This window comes from Haemaphysalis longicornis, unplaced genomic scaffold (assembly GCF_048455015.1).
Source record: "Haemaphysalis longicornis isolate Haplotype H1 unplaced genomic scaffold, Haemaphysalis longicornis Haplotype H1 scaffold_67, whole genome shotgun sequence".
NCBI lineage: Eukaryota > Metazoa > Arthropoda > Arachnida > Ixodida > Ixodidae > Haemaphysalis > Haemaphysalis longicornis.
In genome coordinates, this window is record NW_027526419.1 from 257,057 (window position 1) to 281,285 (window position 24,229).

A 24,229-nucleotide genomic window follows, 5' to 3' on the forward strand; every position below is an offset into this window, starting at 1 on the left:
ACCGATAGCCCCATCAGCTATCTGTCGTTGGTGACAGACATTGACGTTTTTTTTTTTTTTGTAACAGCACACTGCTACCATTCATAAACAAGCGCAAGGTGCGGCTTTCCGTCCTCCACATCTTGCGTGCGTACATTTGATGTGAAAATATAAGAGGCAACCCTTCACTGAAATATGTTGCAATGACAAATATTTTGTGGCAGAAAACAAAATTCCCTTTTTAAACTACCCCAGCATCTAGTTTAATGTCGAAGAATCTTGTAAACAGGGTCGGTATTCATACCTTTTTCTAACAGTCACAAATGTTGCCCCGGAAAAAATGTAGCCAAGATTAGCGGCGTGGCCACGCCATTGCCGTTATATTTATATTCATGGTCCAATCATCATCATATATCTATGATAATGATCCCACCATACATCATATATCATATATTTATCATCATGGTCGAATTGGTGCTTTAGAAAACCGCACTACGTCAATAAAGTTTTAGTTTTAGGCACGTTTACTCTTATAACAAAGACGTGTTGTGCAATCACCTATACAATAGTTGAGACATTTCATTTATGAAATAAATGTTAGTTCCAACAGTACAATTCACCCGCAATCACAAACACGACATCCTACAGCCGCTAGTTTCTTTGTGTCATAACAAACTTTTATTGCTACAAATTATTCGTTATTTTCGGGCATAGGGTGTGTCCAATAGTGGGCCTGAAGAAACCGAAGGGGGAAGCTTACAAAAGTCCTGATATACATTAAAGTGCGGTTCTGTGCGGCAATAGTGTTTAAAATATTCCCAGCATTGAGTACTCGGTGGTGAAGGCCTTCCGGGGTATCTGACACGTATTTCACATGATTCCTCTTCTTGATTGTACATGTCTGCGGAAAAGAGCAAAATTATTTCGAAAAACAAATTTGCCACGCCACACTAGGTAATGAGAGTTCTACGACAATAAAAGTTCACAATCGCGCATGGTGCCGACCTAATTATAGTGTGTTCCCATCGGCTCGCGTGGCTAATAATATTTATGGGAAGTCTACTACCTACTCTGATGGACGTGTCTACGAAGGGCGCGAGAGTGGCACCGCAGCCACGGTCGGAAAAAGGACAAACTACCTGCCGGCTGGCCTTTTGGTTGATTTCTAAATGAATTCTCATTACTCCTCTGTGTTACTAGAGTAATTACGTTTGTGTATTGGCTTACTAATGTAACGCTGTCAGCTTTTTTGGGCTCAAGTTTACGTGGGAGGGGGTTATGTGCGATTATATGAACTATTTATTGTGCTACTGTGCACCTCCCGAACTATGCGACGGTATGTGGTGTTCCCAGAGTGTGTGGGACGGGGCTGTAAACCGGATACGGCAGTACGATTGTCAACCAGTGATTTTCTTTCACCTCCCTGTGCAGTTTTTTTACTAAAAAACTTTCCTACGGGGGGGGGGGGGGGTGGCATTGTGAGGTGAGGCGCTCGTGTTGAGGATGACGACCACAACGTGGCGGGAACATAGCCACGCAATAGTCGTAGCGCGAATTTGCGCATCGGGGATTGCCCTTAGTGCGGTTACGCCGAGAAAGAAGACGCGGCAAGACACATGACGGAATGACGTGGGCCAATAAGAAGTGGCCGCAATCAAGGAGTTGGGGAGACCGGGCTGGAACGGAGGAGAACGCCGGGAGGAGTGGACTGAGCAGGTTCGAGGGGCGCAACGCCCAGGTGGAAGACTCAAAGCTCATCGGGTTTTCGGGGCCCGAGCTACAGAAGTGCGTGGCGCCTTGGGTTCCTGGGGCCGAGGCGAGACTCCTGACCGTACTCCTGACTCGTGGAGGAGCGCAACCTTGACGTGCTCCGCTCTTGGGCGACCCGCTGCCTGCTTCCTGTCATCCACCGGCAGTGGCTGGTTGCCTCCTGCCTTCTTCTGCTACAGGTCGCTCGATCGTGAGCGAGTGCCGAGGAGACCGTTATATACAAGGACAACGGCGTCTTCTTCGTCGACGTTCCAGCACGCGCGATGACGTCGTCATAGCCCCGAAACGCCTCGCTTCGCATCGTTGCTATAGCATCCATGACGCCCTGGGGCCAACGCCTCACCTCTCTGAACATTTGGTGGGCACGTTTCTTTGGTGTGTTCTTTAACACTAGTATTTCTCTGTGTTATATATAGATATATTTGACTGACATTTGACCTGTGGTATGCTTACGGGTGTACGTTTTTGTATTTTGATGCGCACTGTTTTTTTTTCAGAATATATATGTTTATTTGTGCCATTTCCAAGAACCCTCGTAAAGTTATTGGCACTTTGGCATGTCCCAGTCGCCAGTGTATACCTGAGAAGACCTGCAGGGGTTTTCTGCCTCATAAGCACCCGACTCAAGAAACCGCCAGGCGCCCTTTTATTTTAACATGCTGAAACTGCTTTGGATGTGGCCACAAATATCCCTGACGTTATGGGAAAAAAATAGGCTAGTGTTGCATACATTTCAGGAATACTATACACTGCCAGTAGCAGCAGGATGGAGAAGTACCCCTGATCTTGCGAAATTTATTTGGATCGATAATAAACTAGAATAATGTCTCAATGCGTAGCGAGGAAACAACCTTCTGTGTTTAGTTTTGCTAGAATATACGGCGGTCTTCGAATGTTGTAAATGCAAATTTTTGCATCGAAGGAAGTAGCAGACTTACAGTCATCATACTGCAGGGGGTGTTTAGTGTATATTCGAAATTTGCTCAAGAATACGCCGCAATTTCCTTCAAAGTGTTCGAATAGCAACACCTCCTCATGAGCCGTCGCCCCTGCAGAAAAAAAAATATTGTGGCTCAAACACATTTCACTATTAAAAAATAGAGAGTACGAACTTCGACATGCGAGAGGTTGCCATTTCGGTTTATCCTGAATGGGGTTTACTCAGCAATACCTGCTTATTCACGAAACTGTAGTCGCTGTGCCATCAGGCAAAGAGGCACTATTGGTGACTTGTTTCGACGAATACGCGTCGAATAAAGCGCGAATTCTCTCGTAAGATGAAGCTGAACAACTTGAGGTTCTTAAAAAAGTACGTTCTTAGTTTGAGCGTTACGGAAGGTTATAAAGCTGTGTTGACGGCGCCTCCGTTTCATCCCATTGTGACGCTGTTGGCCAATGAGATTAGGGGCCAGAAAACTAGATATACCCGCAAAACGTTTTTCATGAACAAACTACCTGGAAAAAGGATATTTTAATTATCACACGAAACCTCCAAGCTCTCTTGAACAATTGTTTTAAAATGTTTACAGTACAAGTGGAACGTGTTGTAATACTTTCTTCAGGTAGAAATGTAGCTAGAAAGGGTATTTATAGCGCCAACAACACTTTTATACTCACCTATACATTAAATTTGCCCTGTAAATAAATATATTGTGTAATAGTATGTAAATAACGCTGAAATCGCGGATAATGGGCGGAATCACTATTTGCGGAAGCATTTAACATTTCTCGGCCCAATAAAAAACCTAGATTACTTTGGTATTTGTTTCGGGTTTAAGTGGCAAAATGCACATTTCTAATTGAACAGAGGTAAGTTTAAGCCGAACATGTGGTTACTCTGTGTACCCAGCAGAGATTTGGCTACATGTGGCCGGCACTGCAATGTTATTGCAGGATGGTTTCTACTTACGGGGATAGCGCACGTGTCGGGCAATGAAGGCTTAGCAACACGGAACTGTAGAGACACGGGAGTAAGACATTTATAGAAAGGCTTATCATAGCTAGTTGCTGCGATGTCGTCTTGTTGTCGCGGTACTGGTGAGCCCTGGCCGCAGGGCAGATGCCTGGAGTCTCGCCCTGAGGGCGCAACGGCGTCATAGCTCTGTTGCTTTGACTGACAGTCGTTGGCGCGAGCCGAGGCTCCCCGGCCGAAAGCACAGGTGCCTCTATTTGCGTGCAGAGTGGTGGGTGGCGCGCCCGACGTTGTGGCGGCCCCCGAATGAGGGAAATACACGGAGGACATGAACGTGTGGCCGGCTGTACGGCACCAGCCCCGCTGTGTAGGGAGAGCCGGCGACGGGCCGTCACTGTCGCGCCGTCACCGTAAACGGATGAGCATCGTCCTCACTAAGCGCACCCCGAGGTCCACGCGGTCTTACTTCATGGTGGCCTTTATACGGCCTCTTCATCTTCCCCTCTGTTGCGTGCACCGCTTGCTAGCTTTTCTGTTGTGGAACATCCAACCACTGATATTCTGTGGTGCTCAAGTCCATAGTTTGTCTTTGAATTGCGTATTTAAATTTATTTTATTTTTGATCTGGTTTTATTTTTTATTCATCATTTTTATTTTTTAGATTACCCCTAGATGCCCTCTTGACGAGGGTATTACATAGGGGCTAGGGGCAAGAGAACACAAAGCGAAAATACGGACAAAAACTGGACACAGTTCAACCAATAATTAGATACAACAAAAGGAAAAGCATAAATACAAGCTACAACCATACGGACTTTTGCAATCGCTAGACAACAAGATAAATTGAGAACATACCGCGCGAAAGCTCTAAGAATTGGTTTGAATCTTTTTAACATACTATGGGTAACGTAAAATCAAAAAAGAATATAAGAATTAGCAGTATATCCTAAACAAGCCTGCAACAAAAACAAGAACAATGAATGCAAGCTCAACCATAGGACGTAATACAATGGTTAAAATTACCGGAAAAAGCATTATTTTTAAGAAATGTAGTTATTGACGGTAGTGCGCAAGAGCTGGAAGGGTTTGTTGGGAGGTTTTCTGTCGTAAGATGTGCTACCAAGTATTTCCACTCAACAATGGAGCGCGGGATGAATGACTGGGCGAGACGAAGTGAATGACAGAGTGGGCGTTTAACTTTGTTGCGTGATCCCGTCGTCCAAAGAGAATAGAGGGACATTAAAAAAAGCGTTCATGCTATGATTGGTGGTTGTAAAGCTTGTGCAAAGGGAAGCAACCCGAATATTTACGATAAAGGGCCAAATACAATAGCTCATCACGGTTTTCCAATTTATTGCCGGTGGAAAAAGATGAATAATCCGAGTGAATAAAACGAGCAGCACGGTTTTGCGAGGATTTCATATTTGATAAGATGTAGGCTTGATGAGGATGCCACATTGCGCTGGATTACTCCGGTTTAGAGTGAATTAAAGTGATGAAAGCAATCTTTAACTGTGATGGAGCTTGTTTTAAAATACGCCTTAGCAAACCGAGAGACCGGTTAGCGCTTGCATGAGTAAGTTCGACGGGATGCATGCATTTTAGACCCCGCTGAAAGTGAAGGCCACGGTACTTGTAAGAAGATATTGCCGCAAACCGTGCATTCGGTTTGTGTATATATGTTTTGCTTTTACAGACCGGCGCAGCCGGTCTGTCATAGCAAAACATAAATAAACATGCACTTTATGCACGGTTTGCACTTTAGATATGCACTTTAGATATGCACTCAAGAGGCTCATTAATAAAAGCCTAATAAGAATGGATATGGTTAGCAAAGTTAGTGGAAGACATAAGCTTAGTCTGAGAAACATTTTGCGTTTCTAGAGCCAAGAGCCAGGCTTCTTTTGTACCTGGCAAGAAGGAACGTTCAATGCGAATTCTCGGAAAACTTGCAACGTTCGGCGGCTTATCGGGTTAACCCTGGGAAGGTTGTTAATGTCATTCTCTTTTCACCACCGCGAATGATTGTAGAGCCTTTTAGGCCTGCTTTTCGTGTCTGCGGCGATTTCTGTGCTGTTTTTGAAATTTCCACCTGAGATGGGACTGAAACATTCTGCGATGAAGGGTCTACTGCAGACCGAGTCCAAAGTTCCTTCAAACGTTCAGCTTTGATATCCAGAGCTATTGTTGGGTTTCGGGCTGCGGAAAGTCATGATGGCGAACGGCTGATGTGTGTGCAGTAGGTTTCTATAGCCCCACCGCGAATCATTCCCCCATACAATAAATGAAGCTTGTTTGACCGGCAAGTGCCCTATACAAACCCATGTGCTTTTTTCGCTTGTTCCACCCTATAGAAATTAAGGTCCCTGAAATAGAAATTTGATCGTGACGCCCTCTAGCTTTAGTAGCGCCCCGTATAGGACGATCTCCTGGGCATATCAGAGATGGTTGCTTTACGCCAATGCTGGCTGTGGACGTGTATTGGGCTGAGGCAAACCAACTTCTAACTCTTCCGACCTCCTCCTTGGACAAGTTGTACCCAGACAATCGCCGATTGGGTCAAGCCTACGGTGCAAAGCATCGTATCGACACGGGTCACGCTATCTCGATTCACCAGCGGCCGCAGAGGGCGTCCCATGCCAAGCGCGAGGTTATCCAAGAGGAGGTCGACAAGGTGGTACAGAAGTACTGCATCCTACTATCCTCCATCCTTTGCAACTCAGCTGTCGTACTTGTGAAAAATGTGGAGAGATCATGGCGCTTCTAGTTGGATTATCGCCACTTGACTGAGGTAACAAAGAAGGGCATGTGCCCCTTTCCCCGTATTCATGAGGTAATGGACTGTCTTTACAGAGCCCAGTACGTTTGATCCGTCGACTTAAGATCGCGCTATTTGCAAATCTGACTTTATCACACCCAATGGCCTGTACCAGTTTAAGGTGAAGCCAGTTGGAATGTGTAATACTCGCGGGAACTTCGACCGAATGATTCATGTTCTAATTCATGGGTGACAATGGACGATCCGCCTTTGTTCCCTCGATGACGTCATCCTTTACCCCGTCACTGAGTGCCCATATCTTCTATCTCAACAGTTTCTCAGTTTTTATCCGTGCAGGTCTGCAGCTCATCTACTCCAAGTGCCGTTTCTGCCCTCGTGAAATCCCTTTCCGGGGTCACCTCCTCGACGCTAGAGTACAGCCTCATCCTGAAAAAATATTTGCTGTGAATGATTGCATAGTGCCGCGCACGACCAAACACGTAGGCAGTTTTGTCGGGCGCTGCCCGAATGTTAGTCGTTTCTGTCAGGACTTCGTCAACGTTGACCGGCCCCTTTCCCTCCTCTTTGTTCTCTTTTCCTTGTACCGCGGCGAAGTCGCAGTTTTTACCAAATTATTATCGCTCAATCTCCCTCGTCCGCGGTAGTGTGAATGCATACGCTCGAATCATTCTATTGCATTTCGTACATAACTAGAGAGCTGTGTTATTCTCGGAAAATACCAACATTTTTAACACAACTTGACAATATAAACATGCAACTTGTCACAGAACTTTGTCGCAATTGGAGGAGGTCATAAATGCAAAAAGAACACGCATGATTCCTTTAGAAACACAATGTTACATTCATACAGCAGCAACGACGAGAAAGTTTTCCGTGTTGCCGAATTCTTATATGTTGGAATGAGTCTGTAACATACTTTCAAAAGTAATGTTTTCGTAAGGACAATCTTAAGACAACACCGCTAAAACTACTCTTTAGAGACAGCTTTGCCGTCTGCAAGTACCAATACCTATTACCATTATGCTTATTAGTTGTCTTTTTATTGGTCGCAAAGTAAGGCCACATGTTTCAGGTTCTGTATAAAAGCAGCTGCTTGGCAATCTTATGTTGTAAGAAGTTAACATTTATTTCATATAATATGTATTTTAGAAGCAATCTACGACTGCGAGGAAAACCAAGTCAGAAAATATAGCTGAGGTTACGGTATTTGCTCACAGGAAAGTGTAAAGCGACACAAATAATTTTCTTTGTGTGTCACAATGCCCACTATAAAATCAATTGTTCTCTCCACAATTGACATTCCTTTAATCTTTGCGCGACGCAAAATGAGAACAAAAACTGATGAGTTGATTGTAGGGTTTAACGCGCCGACGCAAAGCAGGCGATGAGGCGCGCCGTAGTGGAGGGCTCCGGATTAATTTTGACCACCTGGGGATCTTTAACGTGCGCCGAAATCTCGTACACACGGGCGTTTTTGCTTTTCGCCTCCATCAGAAAAGCGGCCGCCGCGGCCGGGAATCGAACCCGCGACCTCGTGCTCAGCAGCGCGACACCTTAGCCACTGAGCCACCGCGGCGGGTAGAACAAAAACTACATGAACCATCTCAATATAAGCCCGCCAAATCCATAGTAAAATGTTTCCTTCGAGTATCTTCAAAATATTTGCCTGTTGCGCGCTATACCTCTTCAGCAATCTTCGGTGTACCCATATAGTATTTCTAGTGGTATGTAAATGTCACATTTTCATTAGAGTTAGTTCTCTGCCATTCATGATTCTCACCGGTATTATACACCTGTGACTCTCTCAGACACGTTTTCCCAGAGGGAAATTTAACTAGTAAAGATGCTTACGTGTAGCAGCCGTGAAGTTCTTATCGTCAATTGTGTAGGTTTCTGAAACAAAGAAAGAATACATGAAAATGTATTATATATCTGCTTAGCAAATATATATTCCGGTTGTTCCAGACCTCCACAATGTCACCTTACGGCGAGGTCATTTATGCGGTCAGAATTGCACCTATTGTCCATTTAGAGATGGCAACACACTTGTCTCAACACCCAAATGGCGCGCAGCGCGCTCAACGGACTACGCCTATCGGTGACACCCGGTTCGAGGTAGCTTGCATCTGCGCGTGCTCGGCCACCCTGACACGACCAGCCTGTCGTTGTCGCAGTTTTAAGTGCGAAGCACTTCTTAGTCGGGCCTACTCCTGCTTCCACCGCCGTCCTCCGTCCGCAGCCTAGTAACGGAGCTAGCTACCGTGCCTAGCAACGGCGCCGGATTTCCGACGCGTGAGGGCGCTCGCATACCGCCTTCTCTCCCCCCTCGCCTACTCTCCTAAAGCCCCTTTACTACTCTCCAGCTCGCAACACCCTCTCTCGGCGCGCCAGCCAGGCCACTACACTATATATAAAAAAAACAGCATCCGGCGCCAGGTTCCGATCCGAGGACTTTGCGGCCGCAGCGCGACGCTCTACCGACTAAGCCACGGACGCGACGCTGATATCAGTGTTAGTAACGCGCCTTATATCTTTAACGCATTCAAACGCGCGAGTGCGCGCGTAAGAGACTCGGACCCTGTCGTCTTGGTCGGGGACTTTAACGTGGACGTGCGAAAGGGCGGCGAGTGGTTGGTGGACTACATGCTCGACAATCACTCCATGACGTGCCTACCGTTGGAGTCTCCGACCACCGTCAACGGCGGGAATATAGACCTGGCCTTTGCTAGGAACTGTAATGTAAGGGCTGTCCTGCAACAACCCTTAACGGTCCACTTTAGCGACCACAAGGTGGTCGTAATGACCGTCGCATACAACGACAACACAAACAAGTGCTGAAATAAATACTGTCGTTTCACTTTACTTTGCGTGTGTGTGTGTGTGTGCGTGATTACATTCCCTCTCGAACATCTCTCGAACATACACGTTAATTCACCAAGATTTCCGCAGAGGGACAAACGAGGCGTGTTAAGCCGAACGTGATCACGAGGGGGTGTTAATGTAACTAACGGGCAAAATGCCACCAAACTTCAACAAACTCCCCCTCATAGCATCACCCCGTGCTTCGCACTTCCTCATACTCCCCTTCGGGGAAATGCGGGGGAATTTTCGGCCACCGCTGCTACACAGGATGCTTGCGCCGCCAGGAGCGTTTTTTGCGGAACTGACAGCGTCGCGCACGCCGACCGGGGGTTAGTGAGCGCACGCCGCTGCTTCGTCATCTTCCGTCTGATATGTTTTCGTGTGTAAAAAACTATTACGCGTCATCTTTCTGTCAACCGGATACATGTCACCGCGTGTAGTGCGCTGTACCCTTATGCACCGTTGTTGGTAGTTGGTCGACGGCGACGACTGTTCGATTTCTTAGATGTGCTTCTGTCGTTCAAGTGGCCATGATTTGAGGAGAACGACCACACTGAACAGAGAGTGAGCGGATGGTTGTTCGCCACCATGTCGTGCATTTTCTCGCATAAACGGAAAGTGCTGCTCACGACAACAATATTTATCAATATTGTACGCGGCGCCATTGTTGGTTGCCGCTGGATGACGTCCCCGATCTCCTCCACCGGCAATTACGAAATGCGAACAAGTGTGCGGGGGCTGCGCAATGCCGCCTCAGAGAGGAGGAAGACTGGTTCCCGGTGGGCAAAGCGATAGGCCACACCACGGTCTTTCTGTGAGTCAATGAGCGAAAAAAAACGTCTTTCTTACTTTAATCAGCAAACGAAATTCTCAGGATCAATACTGGTTGAGAACGGGGACCAAATCACAGCGTCTAAACATGAGAAGCCGCCACTCTCAGCTATGATGGCGCCTGTGACTCTAAACGGATCATATAAGGATACAAAAATGCAATGGCGGTGTCATCAGTCAGGCCAAAAGTGACGCGGGTCACGCAGCTACAATGAATCAGAAAACTAAGTTACGAGTGACTCAACGACACCACAGACAGCGTTGAACGGGACAGCCATCATCCAACCAGCTGTACCAGCAGCCGTAAGGGAAGCGATCAAAGATACGGCGCTCGTTCAAACGCAACATACACCTGCCCCCCGCGCTACGCCTGCGGCAGAGATTTAGCTCCTTGCGCCATTGTTCAAACCCGTTTCTTCAGGCTGCTCTACCAACGACGCGCGGATTGGGTCAGTCGATGATTTGGCAAATATTTACGGCTGATCGGAAAGGCTAACCTCCTGCAACAAACTATCTAGGTTGGAACACCAGGCCAAAACTTAGTATGATTCCCTGTTATCAGTGGAAAAAATATTGGTACTGTGGAAAGACAGACGAAAACATGAATTTACGTCAACATCAGCCATGAAACTTCTACACTGTGGGATAAAAGCCAGTTGGCGCAACCGAGGTAAACCTATGCAGTCTCACTAATATGAAAAGATCCCTAAGAATGCCGGTGCAACATCAGCCACAACGACTGCATTGAGTTTATCATCACCAGCCTCAATGATCCAGACACAATTCCAGCAGTAAGCGTCCGCACGTACAAATCACCTAAACAATTGCTTAAAGGAGCCATGAAGAGAAAACAAAAGTTTGTTTTATTCGAAAGATTAGGTGTTTCATAGTACCCCATGCGCTTTCCCGGAAGCAAATGGTGCTTTATTCACTGAGAAATAAGGCAATTTAAGTCAAAATTTTAAATCTCCCGCTAAAATTGCACATTTCGTCACGTAAACAATGGCGTCATACGACCCGGTCCATGAGACAGATACTTAGTATGTCGACTCCATATAGCACCCACACGCGGGAGTCGACCGAGACGGCGGCCATTTTAAAAATACTAGTAAAACCTAGTGCACCCGCAGCCCTAGTCATGGAATCGCCTGATCCGGAGAACAAAACTCTCGCCGAGGAGCTCGGGCTTGCATTTAACAACCTCACACCACTTGAACGCTCAATGCTTCTAAGTGCACGAGCGGCAAGAGTTGTGGGATACGCGGTGGACGGGAAAGCGACCTTTCCGCGATAGCCACAACAGACGAACGCCCAGCCATCGGCACCGCTGCCTCGTCAGCCCCGTCGCGACGGGCGAATACAGACTGGTACGTATGTGCCGTATTTTCAATTTCAGTAGCATTATCGCTTATGCCAGTTGGCCGGTGTCGTGTATGGAAAGCCGTTCGCTCGAGCTCTCTGCTCCGACCAGAAAGATTCGAGCGTCAATGCGCGGTGTGTACGGCAATTTTTTTCCCCAAGGTCAGAGCGCTTTGAAAGGCGATTTGACGAAGTCGGCGACGAGCGCCGGCATGTCCGGGTCCCTGCCGTAACCACTTCCTCGGAAATGAAGCGAGCACACTCGTACTTCCTTTAGCTCTCTTTCTCCTCCGTTTGCAAAGTTCCCAAAACGTAGCCACTTGCTTCGCCGAGGTTCGTCTTTGGGCAGCACATGAAAGGAGATCTCACCGGCGGGGATGTCGCACTCCCTCGACGATTTGCCCGTACTACATGGGCATTTCAAAACACAGCAACGAAATTTCATTGTAAAGTACTCGAGCAAACTGAAGTTTTCAGTGGTTGTAAACTGTAAACGAGCTCGTAACGACAGCAGCAAACCAACATGACCTCCATACCGAAACCTGTGCGACGAGTGGCACTATCTCGTTGCTGCTCAGTGTTCCTTACTCCCCTTGTTTCTATTTTTACCTTTGCTGGTTGGCGATATGACGGCCAACCTCCTGTGAAGGGATTACGATACCAAGCAAGGTCGCGGCTGTGCGTGCTGGGACGGTTCGTTGGCCCCGAAGAGCCTTGAACCCGAAAATTCGTCTGCGCGACGATGGCGACGGCGAGATGTCGAGTTCGGCTTGGCGGTAGTTTCGTACGCATTGGCATACACGCTTGCGTGTTCGTTCGGAACTTCAACCGTTTACTCCACCGTTCTTTGTCATAAAAAGAATGTGCAGTATGTTTCACGGGAATTTAGCTCGCTATGCAAACTGTAAGCCCTGCCTAACATGCGTTTGCTTTTGCCGGCCTCCGCCAATCGCAGAGCATTCCCAAGTGACATCATAGGTTCTGTTGCGGAAAATGAGCTGGTGGGTCGCATGGTCATTTCCTTTTTTCCTAATTATGTAGCTTATTTGAGCGAAGTTTGCGTTATAAGTGGTGTCGTTCTGGTTCTAACGAGGCAATCTTTCGAAGGAGCCAAACTTGTGTTTTCTCTTCATGGCTCCTTTAACTAACTCAAGCGCCTAGAATATAGTCTTGTTTGTTGTTTCGTTGTTTTGCCGAATTCCCACTAAAACGCCAAGCACTCCATTGACATTCCAAAGGAGCACTTTGAAGTGGCCGATGATCTTACCAAGGCAACTGGCGCCAACATGCCAAACGATCGCCTGGTCATCCACTCGCGCTGGCAGAGGAGGAACCCCCTCATACAAAAAAGAGAAGTCGCGGTGCTTCTACTGCAACTACTACGGTAACGTCTCTCGCAATTGCCTCTCTCAACAGCAGAAAGCGCGTTGCAGCGTTTCTGTATGGGTGGGCCACGGAACAAGAGACTCAGAGGAAAGAAGGAACGTGAGCGACGTGTCGCTCAAAACGTTGTGAAATTCGAACTACCTGCACCGGCGCAGTGAACAAAAAAAAATAACAGTGGCTTAGCTCTGCTATGCCAGGGTATACGTAGCGTTAGCTAAGGTTCAGCTGGTTATTCTGAGGTTTCCTGGTTGTCTAGGAGTATCTCATTATGCTTACTGCTGCTAAAACGATCTCCAATCCAATCAAATCCAATTCAATCCAATCCAGTTCAGTCCAGTCCAGTCTAGTCCGGTCCGGTCCGGTCCAAGTACTGTTGTACGACGGTGAGTAGGCGGTGGTTCTCGACGCGCCGAAACTCGTCCATCATGTTCTTGTCGATGTTGTCGTCTCTGTGGTGGAATCGTTAGTCTCCGTCAGCGTTGGTGAGGGAAAGGCTGTTGACGTTGGTGCACCGGCTGATAGTAACGTACACGCCTTCCTCTTCGCAGCTTTGTCTTCTTCTCCTTCAGTGGTTCCCCTATGCGAAGATGACGACGGGGGTAGAACGCGAAGCTATATCTTGATGAATTAGCAACGTACACGCCCTCCTCTTCGCAGCTTTGTCTTCTCCTTCTTCTTCAGCGGTTCCCCTATGGGAAGATGACGACTGTAGTTGAACGCGAAGCTATCTCGTGATGGATTTTTTGGTTGGCCAATCCCTAGGGCCATCCTCCTACAATCATCATCAGAGGCGCTGCGGACGGGGCAGGAACAAGTGATATCCCCCCGAGCAAGAGATGCTCCGCATCTAAAAGAACACTTCTGCGTCGGAGTGGCACAAAGTAGCTTCAACTACAAACGAATAGCTTCGATGATAAGTATCCAAAGGGTACAACCATAGCGCACGTCGACGCAACAAGCGGCTCACTACACAACCCTCCTTAGCATTCCGATGTTGTGGGCGGTCTCCAGATCTTCGCTACGAACTCGGAGGTTGAAGAAAGCCTTCCTATCGCTGAAGTTATAGATCCCACAGTAATGCCATTGAAAGGGAGATTAAGAAAAACAAGGCATTACGAAAGGAGATCGGCGCGTGCAATAAGAATATCCGTCGCACAACGGCAAGATGTTCAAGGAGCTACAAGACGCCGTTTCGACGGAAGGACTCATCTGGGTCGTTCTAAGCCAGACACATAGAAGAGTTCTGAAGCTTTGTTACGACAAAATCAATCGTCTCGTTTTGGAAGACACGCAGTCAAGGTTAAGTAAGACCTACTGGGGCCCATGCTTGAAGCACTACGGAAAGCGATACATATCCGTTTTCGTTGAATGCCTTTTCCACAAGGCGCTTGGGGGAAGAAAACCAGGCCTGCTCCATAGCATCCAGAAGGTGTAATAGCCACTTTTCTCGATCCACATTGACAGCCTGGGCCCATTTGTTCGGAGCACGTCGGGCAATGAGTATATAATTGTGGCTGTTGATGGCTTCATGAAGTTCGTCATGTTGCGATCCGGTCGTATTACTTCGTAACACCTCAGCTGTGCCAGCGGGGCTATTTCTTCATGGCATTGCTCGCGTTTCCGCGCCACAAAATGCGGTAATCACAGGCAGAGAGACTGCGTTCAAAAGTGTGAAGTTGAGGGCAATGCGTGAAAGCGTTCGAATAACCAGGTCAGGACTGCGAGTGCTACGGCACGAGCAACCGGGCAAGTGGAGCTGTATAACCTCATAACTTCGACGGTCGCAAGCATGACCGAAAGAGACGCCGGTCGGGATTGGAACTCGGAATTGCCTCGAGCACAGTCTGTACCCCCCGGCCCACGAATCCTTCGCGAAAGCCCAGGAAAGAATACTTTGGCTGCTTCAAACGAATACGTTTCCTCACTTGACGAAATTGCGCCTAATGTACCCGACCCAGTACTCCGCTCTCTGTCAGTTTTGTGGCGAACCTGGCACGCTCTACCATATGATGTGGGGTTTCAGAGAAACCCCAAGTTGGACAGAATTCCTCGTCCGTCTTATGAGCAGTGCGAGAGCGTGTTGCCCAGTTCCAGTCCGGAAGACCAGCTTCGGTTGGTTGAAAGGGCTGTCGCAGCTGGCACCACGAATGGGGTGCTGAAATGAGGACACCACTCCACATTTTTTTTTTGCTAATAAAGAAGTTTATTCTTTCTCTCTCTCTCTCTCTCTCTCTCTCTCTCTCTCTCTCTCTCTCTCTCTCTCTCTCTCTCTCTCTCTCTCTCTCTCTCTCTCTCTCTCTCTCTCAGGTACAGAGAGAAACTAATAACACCGTGCACCAGTCCACGAAGGCCATGCTTTTTGGACTTATCTTCAACTTGAGATCACGCAGCATTACGGGTGATTGCGTGGATGACTCACTCACGGAACTTGATGGAGAATAAAAGGGCCGCACGAATGGCAAACTTTCGTAACCACCAAAATAGGCAGCAAATACGTTAAAACTGCAAGCGGGATAAAGTCTAAGTATACGCTGGGTAAATATAGTTCTACTCGAGCGAGAACCTTTAGCCAGCATTACGCCATCTGAACCCGGTCGAAGATATTGAAAACGGAAAGACAAATATAAGGAACCGTATTTCATATCTGAGAAGGTCCCCAATGACTGCTACCGAATCAGAGACGTTCAGGACACCCGGAAAGCATGAATAGCATACTCTAGCGTCGCTCAAGGGACAAGCTCAAGCTTTGGGTGAAGGAGATCGACTCGCAAAGCTCCGATTCGGACGAAGACGAAGGTTCCGTCCGGGATGGCCGGTAATGGAGGATGGCCGAATGTACGCAGCACCTCCATTGACAACCGCTACATGAAGCCTCGCATTTACTCCGCCGACGTCAAAGGAATGCGAGCCGGGGTGCAGGAGTCGCGCACCGGTGCCTCACAGAGAAGCTGTGGTCCCCAACGGGCCGCCCCAGAGGTCGCACCATTATCTTTGTAGGAATCAACGAGGGAACTAAAAATGACTTCTGCTCCGGTAACAAGCAAACCACCGTATCAAAATCAATAACAATATGATGTTTTTATTATGTGATCAGAGCAAAACAAGGAATTAGATGATAATTTTGAGATATCAGAGAAGCATACTATGCCGTGTCATTCGGGATACCTTTAAAGTCAGAACGAAAATTGGCTGTCAGCACCCGTTATAAAAGAAACGTTTACGCCTTTTAATTGGTAAGGGCAGAGTGAACCAAATCATGACTGAGGACTAGCATATAAAATTACAAGTTAGTAAGAATGATAACAGGAATTAAAAGGAATAAAAGTGAAGTAAGAGGAATCCACGTGCAATACCGGGAAGAAAAGTGAATGAAGAAAACACTACAAATTTAGAAGAATCAATGTCAGTTAAAGGAATCAAAGTAAATTGAAGTTTATGACTGAGTTAATTAAGGAGCATCGACGTGAATAATTAAAAACATTACTTAACAGAATTCTAAGTGTATTCGCTGAACCGACCTAAGGTAAAAAAGGATAATCAAATTAAGAGGAAATGATGTCAATTCTGAGGAATCAAAGGTACGCAGAGTGATGAACAAGGGAATTAAATGAAATTAAAGGGACCTAAAGGGGCTTAAACGGGGCCAAAGAAAATTAAAACGGTAAAAATCGAAGTACGAAAGAAGGGCAACAAAATGGACATTGTTTGACAAATCGAAGTGAAATAACTGTATCTAAAGTGAATAAAAGTGAATTCATGTGAATTACCAAAGAATGCACAAGTAACGGAGAATCATTGTAAATTAGAAAGAATAATTGTAACCTAAAGTGAACGAACAAAGAAAATAACATAGATAAACGTTACTTAACAAAGGCCAACGGAAATGAAAACGTTTCAAACCAAAGTACGAAAGAAGGGCAGCAAAATAGAAAGGAATCAATATGAAAAAAGAGAATGAAAGAGAATTATTACCCTTTGGGTGAATAAAGCAGATCATTCAATAAATTAAGAGCTATCCAATTCAATAAAATTTTGAATTAAATATAACCAACAGAAGCAAAGAGAATTAAGGTAAATTGAAGGTAATGCGAACAAGGAGAAGGCATAATAAGACTTTTCAATTAACAATAGGAAGAATTCATCCGAATGAAGATAAGTGAAATTAAATTATAACGCATTCTTTGGTTAGGTAATGGCTTCAAAGCCTTAGGAATTAAGATAAATAATGCGTATCACAAGAGCCAAAAGGGAACAAAGGTGGATGAAACTCATTATGAAGATAAATAACTAATTACGGATCCTATAATAATGTCAATTAAGAGGAATCAAAGCTGAATAAAAAAATCGCAAGATTGAAAGAGGAAAAAATCCCCGCACCTCCCCGAGGGGGATTGTGAGGATGCAGAAATGCATTGGGTGCACCGATGAGTGTGATGCGATTAATGGCGAAGAGAGAGGCGAGAGTGTGAGCGTAATCATTTATTTTTTTCTTTTCCCACACCCGTCATTTCCGCTTCGTTATAGAGAAGCGTCTTTGAGACCGCGTTGAGCGCAACGGCCAACTGCAGAGGATCGTTCACGTCAAAGTCGTCGGGAATCGTTTCGAACTCACCGTCAGCATCATCGACGTCGTCTTCCTGCGGTTCCTCTCGTTCGCCGCCGTCATCGAAGTGATCGAGCCGACTCCAATCGACCCGAACGTTGATGGCGCGATACAGCGGGGTGTGTTCCAGGTGCTTGAGCCAAGCCAGGATGTTGCCGCGCTTCACCAACCGCGCTTGTACGTTGCCGGACTCATCAGCCTCCGCTTGAAGTGAACGTTGAACGCAACGTCCTCGGGTACCATGCGAGGAAGGCACCGCACAACCTTCGATACGTCGATGGGCACGTTCACCGCCTGTCCCTTGATTCCAAACTGCCCGTTGCCTGGAGTCAGCCGCCTGATGCTCATGAAGGGGAGTCGAGGCGCGATGAGCCGCTCTTCGACCGGGTTCAGATCTGGAAGATGCGCCGGCCGAGGAGGATAACGGTAGCCAAAACTCACGCAGCCCTCCTCTTCGCAGCTTTGTTGTTGTTGTTGTTGTTGATCCTGATAATTATTGGCGCATACCCAATCAGGGGATCGGCCAAACAACAGAGGATTGTAAAAATGAATGGTACTCTTATCAATTCACGACACGCCTAGGAAGAATAATTCAGATCAGTTGGTTTTGAGAAGAAAAAAAAACTGGAAAATTAAAGCGAGGATGACCAATCTTAATCATAAAGAGAATCGTTTAGAATTTTCAATGTAGCGCAGGAGAGCAGAGCATACATCCCGGCGGCAAAACCCCGTTTCGGATGCCCCGAACGATAGTATAGCCAGCCCTGTTAGTAATATCCCCAAACTGCAAAGCGGCACCTCCAGGGACTGACGTCTCAGTCGGGAAAAACGTCGGCGTGTCAACAGGTAGTGTTCGACAGACTCGTCTTCGTTGCAATAACTGCATAGAGCTGTTGGCGCCAGACGAGACCTGTGCAAGTACCTATTTAACTGGGGTACTCGACAACGTAAGGCTGTGATAACCACCTCTAAGTTGCGTGAAGGGCACCATTCAGGTTTCCATGAGAATTTAAGATGATTAAATTCACTTAATGACAGTAAAACCGATTCTTGCTGTTCTCGTAGTTTCAGCATCCTACGGTACCTAGCTGCTGTTATTAAAGGTGTCGGCTCTACGACGTCTATCTACTACAGGACCAGAAAGTGCTATCCTTGCTAGAGAGTCGGCTGTCTCGTTGAATGTGATCCCTCTTCTTCTTCAGCGGTTCCCCTACGGGAAGATGACGATGGTGGTTAAACGCGAAGCTATCTCGTGATGGATTGTTTGGTTGGCCAATTCCTAGGAGCATCATGCCACAATCATCATCAGACGCGCTGCGCACGCCGGCCAAGGGACGCACGACAACCCCCGACTATAATGCATTTCTGCATAATAAGGGCATGAGGGAATGAAATGATGCGAAACAATACTTTTTGGTGGATGATGTAGAGATGGACGTGAGTAAACCATGGAACTAAACCAGGTTACTACAATAATAAATTGGATTGGTAAGTGAATCGCGAATAATTACTCAGCCATAAAAGTTATGAAAATTGTGGTACGATGCCTGTAAAATTTCGTGTGACAAATAGCGTGTGCACGAAATTTCATTGGTTGCCTAAACATGGAAATATGCCGCCCATTTGCACGAACCGCTGGAAGGTTTCCTTACAGGGCTCTCTTCACTTGTGGGAGAGCATAAACATTGAATGTTCGTACGTGTTCAAAGTTGGTGGTACCAGGACATGACCCATCCTTAAAAAAAGGCGGATGGGTGGAGGCGTACGCCGGCATTTATTTTAGTGAAAATCTCTAACCCCCTCCAGGGTACATGGGCTGAACTTAAACACTGTAGCCAAAAGGAAAGAAATGCAAATCTACGGACTGCAGCAATTCAGAGTCAAAGTGAACACTCAAGGTGCTGAGAAACACTGTAGCAATTCCAATTCTGAACAAAAACTTCGAGAAGCCAAGGACGTACCCTACTGACTTTCGTATTCTTTTCTGTCATTTTTGTTTGTTTATGGACACCGAAAAGAGGATGGTGTTGAGAGCCCATATAAAAATCGTGTACGGTTCGTGTAGCTTGGGACACAAAAATATCTGTCAATACCTAAACGTTTTTGATATTGCCGGGAACCATGAATGGGTTTGTTTATTTATGGTTTGCGTTTACTGCACGGCCGCGCCCGGTTCTATTATCTGTGTCCGAAGCGAAGCGCGTGTTCCATTCTTTATTTTTATGCCGTGAGGACTATCTCATTCAGATAAAGAGACTGTTTTGGCCTAGCTTAGAATATTCTTCTTTTATGTACAATGTTCGGGATGTAAATCGATGGTTCGAGAAACACTCGCGCCCAAAAATAAATTGCCGCAGAGCAGACTCCGCGGCATTCGACTCTCCGACGCTCGCTCGCGCACGTCCCTTTGTTGACTGCTCCTTCGCTGCCTCTGTATTCTTTGAGTTGTTAGGGCAGCACAAGTTCGCTCAAATAAACTTGTTTGTCTTCAAGCCTACTGCGTCGTCTTTGGATTCGTGACAATATTGGTCGAGCTATTTGACCTGGTTTAGCTCCCATTGCCAAGGAAGAGTCGGGGCCTGCTCACTACCATGAGTACGCGTCTGCTGCAGGGAATCCGGATTGACCATTAGAGTTTCTGTATTAATTGGCCATAATCAATAACAAGCTTGACCACAATAGAGAAAAATTGAGCCCTGCAGTGCTTTCAAAACTTTGTAAAACAAAGTTATTTCAGAATGCGAAAGAACATGATACACTGCTAACTTATCTGCGAAGCATAAACAAAGATAACAAACCAATATTATGATTGTGAATTGTAGCTTCCTGTCAGCTTCTTTGACGCTTTTTAATCACTCCTGGTTACATTAAAATAAAACTGCAAGAAAGGTTTATTGCTTTACATATAAAACTATGTTACTATTTTACACATAACAACTACATGTAAAAAAAGCTGCATTCCGATTTTTCGGAGCTGTCCTGTACTTGCTCCCAAGTGAAAATGTAAGGCTCAGCTGAACGAGTTATTTTCCCTCCTGGGGATTCCTTTGGTTAAAAAACAAAGTGAGCAAACAGTGTTTCTTGATTTCATGAGTGTCCATGTCATGCTAACTGAACTGCACACGATTTATCGGTGTTCAATATAAGTGAAGCTGCTACATTTTCCAATAGGTTTCGGTTAGGCATTACTTTGTAGAGATGATATTGAAAAGTATGGTTTCTTAACAATATCCCTCCAGCCTCGGTCCATTCAGATTTGCAGATGACTTGTATGTGCAGACATTAAAGCTTAAGGTAGTTACACATTTGTAATCGTTGGCTGGTTATTTTTATTTCTGAATTGTTATCGCTGGAAACGTTTAGAAATATTACATAACTTCCAGCGCACGTAATGAAACAGCAGAACACATTTCGATATCGTAGGTAGTGAAAATAAATTTTGCAATACATCATGTAAAAGCACAAATATTTTCGTTGTAATAAAGGGTATAACGGATTTCCTTGTTTTCAAATTTTTAAGCAAAGAAGAAATGCTTATACCATTCATAACGGTGACAATCATTCTGTCCGGTGCTGGACGTAGCTTTGTCCAAATGAATGTTCCATTTAACTTCAATGTTACTCTGGAGACAAAAACAAACGCTTTATGTAGGACAACTCATGAGCCCAAAGGAAAGCTCTAGCTTACCGGACTTCATCAATGTTGTAATAACGCAAAAATATAACATATTGACGCTCCTCGAGTAATATTACTTTGTCAACTTTGCACGTGACGCACTCGTCAATCAGGGTTCCATTTGTGGTCCAAATATTGTGCGGGGTGGCGTAAAACTGAAACAAAGATGCAACAATACCAAACACTCAATTAGCCTAAACAGAAAACAAAGTAGAACTCATTGCGAAGAGATGTCTATTAGATCTCTTGGTGACGCCCGACTAACAGCTCGCTCGATTGCAGCGGTCCATTAAGATGAAGATTTAGCTTTCGCAAACTAGCAAATGCCTACTCAGGAGTGAAAAGACCTCACAGTCATGATTAAGACCAAAAACGCCACAACCTACCTTGCCAGCATCTTAAGAACTAATTGTCTTGAAGTTGTTACAAACCATTTGTGTTAGTATATGATATTTTTAAAAATCAAGAACACGTTATTTCGCCTTTCTGAAAGGGTCACGTCAGGCAATATCTGCTACGTAGGGGTGAAATATCTAACAAGGTAGGCACTTTTGAGGACGCTGTCTTTACGAACTGAAGTCGCTGAACTTGGTAATGATTTCGTCTGATACAAACAAGTGGTTACAAATACGTGGCACAACATACTGATCATATGTAACACTTAAACTTCCGAGCCACACAAGCGTGTGACGATCTCACAAGGGTGTCACGATGACCCATTGAAAATAACGAGTAATTTATTATGACTAAATACCACAAATTTTAACGGCTTGCTCATAGCACGGCCGCGGTATTCATTCCCGTGAACCCTCAGATTGAGCTTGCGCTTTGCTGTATGATGTTGTTTAAAGAGAAAATAAAGAAACACTTGTCTCGCGGCGAAGAGGTTTTGTTTATGGGTAGCCCTCGCCAGAACCTGGTTCAAATCTTGCAGGTGGCGGTGTTATCTCGTTATTATTCATTTGTATTACTAGAAACACAAGTTGTTATCATGCGCTTTCTCTGTTTCTGGCCCCTTTGTGAACGTTCAACAGAATTTTGGGTTTTGTAGTCGCACCTTGGCTGTCTTACTCGCACCTTGGCTGTCTTTCAGTCCAGATATTCCCGCAGCAGCCTTTGATCTCTTGCATTCCGGAGAAGATGCAGCAACGGTCAACATTAGAAAGCGTGTCTAATAAGAAAGCTTCTTGCCCAGGCCTGGTATTTCTCCTAGTATTCGCAAATACAGCAGACACTTCCGCCACATCCAGTCCTTTGTCAAGATGTTGATTGGGCACGCTTGTGTTGCCTGGACCAATATATTGAGGAGAGGCGGCGAGATATCGCTGCTAGACAGCCTTCAGGCGATCTTTCGATTTCTTAAAGTTTGTTCCTAACTGGTGTTCTGTGTCCTGGTAATTTCGCCATTCCTGTTCATAGCATAGATGAGGTGCCTCCAGAGCCGCTAGTCTTAGGCTCCATGATAGTTACACTGCGCCCGTTTCACAGTGCCAGCCTGTCATGCCAGCAGATCTTAGCATTGTAGCGTGGCGGCACCTCGGTCGAAGTAGCCTTTTGAAGTTTGACCGTCCGACAACATCCGTATTTTCCACATTCTTACCGGGCTTTGCTGAACTTATTGGGTTAGAGACTTTTTCATCAATGTCTGTCACGTCTAAGCAGGCACAAAGCCGTAGGTGCCTGTTCATACCTTCATGGATGGTCTACAGGAAAGGAAGAGGCATGCACGCCCAGCTTGGCTTCATTATCTCACCAGTACTGTGCCCGCTGTGCTGTTTGGTGATTTAAACCTGGACGTCTCCCTGCCGAATGCCACCTTTATAGTGTCCGTCATGGTCGAGCTGTTTTGGTCGGTGGGTTCGAGAAACAATAACAAGCGGCGCGGGAGCGCAACGGACATCCCATGTTTTTTTTTCCGCTAGAAAAAATCTTGAGGCCTTCAAAGTTTAATCCGGGTAATTAGCTGGGAGGTTTGTTCAACCGCAAATTACAAGAAAATGTGTTTTCGTCCTGCACTCGTTAGGTCGCGCTGAGCTTGGCTGATAAACCTTCCGCACGGAGTGGTAGGGCACTGAAATTCTCACGTATACTGTAACACTAAATTCTTATCTCGTCTTACTAGCAAGAGGGTATTACAAGGTATTTTGACGCTTTCGTCTGTATGTTCACCGTAGCCCGTTTAGGTAGGTTCCAGAAAATGTGCTATTGGATTAAGAATATTGTGTACCATTATCTGAAAAGAGTACCTCAAGATCAGAAATGCTCCATAACAGGAAAAAGTTACTTAGTTCGATGCCTAAGGGGGAGGTACAATCGGACAGGCGGGGAATAGAATAGCTATTAAAATCACAACATTTACTCACCCGTACTATGTCGCGGTCTGCATTATCAGGGGGATAACGCCCTCGATTAGACGTTTGCGCGTCCGATACACATATTAGTATAAATACTATTGAGAACTTCAAATTTCTCCCTGCCATGTCCAATTTTCTGCAAGATAGTATGAAAGCGCTTTTTATTACAACGTATTTTCCGGATGTACTTTCCAAGTTCAAGAAATGGTAACGTCTGAGTCTAATAACTCGTAAGATGAAACGTTCCCCATATCCAAGGCAACAAAATACAGATGATATTAAGAAATAAGTAGTCTGAAGGACATGTCGCTTGCGACGTAATTGTGACATCAATCCTAACGCATACTGGTTGATAACTTCAGTACACGCAGGAGAACTCGTATAAAATGTTGGTATTTTACGCGTATACGCCTATAACGACGGGATGGGTGGCGAAAAGGGGAATAAACAACCTAATGTATTCTCCTCGCATTTTTTTACTCCACAAGGTGATCGCCTAATAATTACCTTATAAAATTCGGGTACACTTTGAAGCACCCGCCAGCGCCCTCCTATAGCGGAAGCATGACCTCCGCTGAGAAGTAATCAGCTAGCCTAGCTGGCTCCACAAAAGAGCTAGGACCGCATGATTTGCCACGTTTGTCGGGTGTTATCAATCATCTGTCAGAAGCCCCGTTCCTCTCCATTTTCCATGCGACATTGGCGAGCTGGGCAGCTA

At 45.9% G+C, this 24,229-nt stretch overlaps 1 long non-coding RNA gene across 1 annotated transcript; it reads right to left on the reverse strand.

The window, feature by feature from the left end:
• Positions 1–634: 634 nt before the first annotated feature.
• LOC144144223 (uncharacterized) lies at positions 635–23,650 on the reverse strand. The gene is made up of 6 exons (XR_013317199.1): positions 23,521–23,650; positions 21,170–21,312; positions 21,022–21,104; positions 8,292–8,333; positions 2,688–2,798; positions 635–880 (listed from the first exon to the last, which is right to left on the reverse strand). It is a non-coding gene; the product is annotated as an uncharacterized LOC144144223 (long non-coding RNA).
• Positions 23,651–24,229: the final 579 nt, after the last annotated feature.